Raw genomic sequence first — 4,510 nt, 5'->3', positions numbered from 1 at the left:
TTTTAAATTCATTATTTATCTATCATAGTAATTCTGAAGTACATTTCAATAAGTTATTGAATGGCTTCAATGGGCATTTAATATGCTATTGTATGTTTTAAAACTTAAAGTGGAAAAAAAAGGTGTCTCCTAATTGAAATAGGAGTATCTCCTAAATTCATTGACACCATTGTTTTTAACCCATAGGGATTAAATAATGATAATGAATATGAAATATAAATGAATATAAAATGAATATAAATTGTTTCAAAAAACCTTGACAAAATGGCAGTGCAGGTAAATGTGTACATTTAAATAAAACTCTTTGAAGATAATAAAAAAGCAAAAGAATTAAAGAAAAAACAACACTTATCTTCAAAATCTTATCTTGGAATCCATATAACACAACTTCCTTTCAGCAAAACTGAAGCAAAGGATAGAGCTGTGTCTATTTCCCTTTTCTAATATATTTACAGTAGATCTATAAGTAGAATTCTTTTGTATTTAATTGTCAGTAGATTTCTAATTTAGAGTCAAATGGATCATCTACATAATAGTTTGTGTTTAGGGAATTCATGCAGTTTTCAGTAATATTTTCTATAGTAGATTATATGAGTAAAACTTCCAGTCATGACTACATTCCATGAGCAGAACTGAGCGTTTGTTTTATCTCCTGGTTTTAATTTCAAACTTAACCTAACCTAACCTACATAATATAGTTGTATTAGTATCTAGCTAACTAATATTACAAATTTAAATAAAAAAACATATGCACGTATGGTTATGTACATATATAAATTATTTGCTAAATGTTTTCATGATATTTTAGAGGAAATAATTAACACTCTGGTTTTGTGTGTATGTGTGTATGTGTCTGTGTGTATGTGCATGCATGCACAAGGGATTGATGGACAGCCTCCTAGGTGCTAAGTACTCGCCATACCATGGAGCTCCTCCGTCAGTCTGAAGCTTATACCAAGAAAGATAAAGTCCTGATGAACTGACTGATCTTTTCAGCATTACACTGAAGAACTAGGATCTTTGTCATTTAGAAATGCTTCAAATTTTAGTGGGTCTAATTCTATTATTTAGAACAAACTGCTTGAATTCATTCTGCTGTGTGACTGCTGTTAGACACCGATGCTGTCCTCAGAAAGCTTGAGGAATTTTGTCCATTGGACACAATATGGTTTTTAGCCAGTCCAACAAACATAGACTCAATTTTTAAGAGAATGATCAAAATGTATGTTAAGACAAAGTATCATCGATCAGAATCTGTTTAAAACTATATGTAATAATGCTTAGCCCAGACTAATATTTTCTCCTTTTGTAGTGACTTATACATTAACTGGAAAGTGAAATCTTTTTTAAAAGTGATATCTTGTACTATGCATTTTCATTATGCAAGACAAGAAGTAGAAGATACAGCTTATAAAATGGAAATAAACACATATGAAGAGAACAAAGTACCTGTTACTTGATATGAATGAATAACTGGTTTGTTATACAAGAGGTTTATCTATCAAAGCCTGTCTTGGATAGAGAAGAGTTTGATAAACTTAAAAAAATATGGTGATAAATAAGGCCCAGATGTCAGTCTTCAGTTTGCACACTAGTTGAACACTAGTTCACATTCAAACTAACTTTAAAAAAATTCCTTGAGGACATATTTAGACTAGGTATTTGTAACCTAACATATGATTAAATTTTTGTAAAAATTTGAGAAGCCTTCAATTACCTATGTAAAAATATTAACTGGAAATATCACCACACCTGGATAGTTATTCTTTCTTAGCATCAAGAAAAGAGCTCATGCTCTTTAAACCTTTCGTCATATACCATCAAATTTGTATTGAAATACCTATAATTTTATGATGAATCTAGATACTGAACAGGATTTCATCATGTTAATAAATCATTTATTTTGCTTGTTTAAATATGATAGGTAGTTATAGTTTGTAAAGAAATGATGCCAGGTGCTACAACAGGTGTGATTCAATGATTTGAATGCAAACAAAAAGATAAGAGGTAAGATGCCATTCCCAACGAGAATTTTTGAAAAAGCATATAAATGCTTTCATTTTATCAGCAAACAACAACTCCACAATTAAGTTTTCCTCAATATATAATTCTCTGAAATACTACATAATGAAATGCAATCCATTAGGTTTTCACATATTTTATCACAATATTATATCTTATAGTTAAATATGTGATATGACATATATTGTATTGCATTTCATAAATTCAGAATAAATGTTATTACATATTGATATAATCACATATTCACACTTATTCACAAACTGATTAATTTCTATTGAATGTGGTAAACAAAAATTAGTCAATATTATCAAGAAATCTGAATAATTTACATGAGAATATTTCCATGATCTCTTAGAACTAGCTTACCCAGATCATTCTATACCATTTAGCAACTTAGTGAACATACTGATTCTTCTAAAGTCTTAATATGTTCACCTATTTATTATTGCTTGTGATTTTTTAAAATATTATTTTGCAATCCCATTTTGATAAAATCATGTTTATTTTATATCCTCCAAAACTATATAGAGGAGCACTTGGTGTGTGTGTGTTTGCTTAATTTGTGATAAAGCCTTACAGACAGGTGCAAACAGTAAATCCTCTTTTGCAACCCAGAACTCGTTGCTGATATGTGATTTTGGCACATGTAAGAAGCAGTATGATTCCTATAAGCTGGCAATGTGAGGGCTTGTTAATTCACACAGGTTGCTCTGAGAATAAAGTTGATGTAAAAGCAAAAAGGAAAACTATATAGAGAAGTTGAGTAATACCTCCAAAGTAGAGCACTTGCTACAAATTAGTTATACCCTGGGTCTAATTCTCAGAATCCTATTCAAATAGACAAAAAAAAACTACATATGGAGTAGAAGCAACAAAATTTATTTTCTAGCAAGAAAGTTGTGATTGAGTTCATGTGTTAGTTTGAATTAGCTAAAAATACTCTTTATTCCATCTTGAAAGTTCAGTATGAATTAAAGCACAAATTTCCCATAATTTTTGTATTCATAGCTGCACATACCCTCTTATGAATGTACTTTAATTTGAAATAATTTCATTTAAAAATTACAATATGTGCTTAACCTTTTACCTACTCTATGTCACATGTAATAGCTGCCCTCTGATTTCTCAACAATATTGTGTAATGAGATTGATCTCATTTAGCCTGGAGCCAATGTCTTTGGATTCTTTATTCATCAACACCTATTCAGTTTCTACAGGAGAAGGAAGAATATAGCCTGAACTGTAAGGAAAACCTCTTATAAATAAGATGGCATATATAACGTATCTTTATGAAATGGAACTTAAATCTAAAACACTTTATATTTTGAGAAGAAAAGCATCAATATTCAGGAAATGGAATTATTTTCTCTCAATATTGTATATATATATATATATATATATATATATATATATATATATATATCTCAGGATTTGTATGTGGTCAGATTTTGCATTCTTCCATTATTGAGGTAAGTATTCAGGCCGTATCACAGACAGGTGATTTACAGACTGATTTACCACAGGAGAAGCAAGAAAGAAACTGAGGCTAAAGTGCAACGGTGTTGTTACCAAGAATGTTATTGTCATAATTAATATGGAAGTAATGAAGAACTGCTCCAGATTTTTTGAATGCCAGCCAAATGTAAAGCTTTGCTTTCAGGTAAAGTAAGGTAATGGCTTTATGAACAAAAATTTTTCAGAAAATGGACAGTTCCAGTAATTAATTTTCATGTTTGTAGAAGTAGAAATGGAACATATTATGTCTACGTTTTATATTTCTTTTTTTATTGTGAAAATACTATACAGAGGGGTTACAATTACATGGGCAAGATAATGAGTACATTTCTTATCAAGCATTGTAGCCTTCTCCTTTGTTTCCCCTTCCCATCCCATCCTTCCCCCCCAACCCTCCCTCCCCAACCCTCCCCCCCACCAAAGTTGTAAAGTTCGTTTTCGACATAACGACTTGTACTTCTCATTGTTGCAATGGGTCCACCTGTATCCCTATTTAAATGATTTGTATGTTCACATCGAAATTATTAAACTATTAAACATACTAAGAAGCCTGTGATCTCCTCCCTTCAACATTTCTAGGACTTGTGCTCATGCTTAGTGGTATTTCAGTGAAAGATGTATTTTGTAGCAAGTCTTATATTGTTTACAACTCTTAAATTCAAGAGATTAAATGAATTTGTTTAAATTCATTGGACATATTGAACAATTACTATTTGCAAAGTATTAGCATTGAAGGGGCAATATGTGACCTTCAGAGATGCTGAAAGGATCCTGAAATTTGAAACATGTTCCTCAAACACATGATTTACCTTTACATAGCATGGTTTTGGTCAACTTGGAACTCAAGTAAAATCGTTTTAAGTTTTTTGAATCCTGGAAAGAGGGAAGAACATGATGGCATTGCCCAAAAAGAACTGTACTCATTACCTGACTTATTAATAGTAATCCCGCTGTATATCACCTTAATAACAAC

At 31.0% G+C, this 4,510-nt stretch overlaps 1 non-coding gene across 1 annotated transcript; it reads left to right on the top strand.

Annotated features, from left to right (window-relative positions):
- Positions 1–2,553: 2,553 nt before the first annotated feature.
- Positions 2,554–2,683, top strand: LOC122106948. The gene has a single exon (XR_006147266.1). It is a non-coding gene; the product is annotated as a small nucleolar RNA SNORA40 (small nucleolar RNA).
- Positions 2,684–4,510: the final 1,827 nt, after the last annotated feature.

The sequence above is a fragment of the Dipodomys spectabilis genome, unplaced genomic scaffold, assembly GCF_019054845.1.
Source record: "Dipodomys spectabilis isolate Male_0828 unplaced genomic scaffold, ASM1905484v1 ptg000043l, whole genome shotgun sequence".
NCBI lineage: Eukaryota > Metazoa > Chordata > Mammalia > Rodentia > Heteromyidae > Dipodomys > Dipodomys spectabilis.
This window is presented reverse-complemented; position numbering and strand designations above follow the sequence as displayed.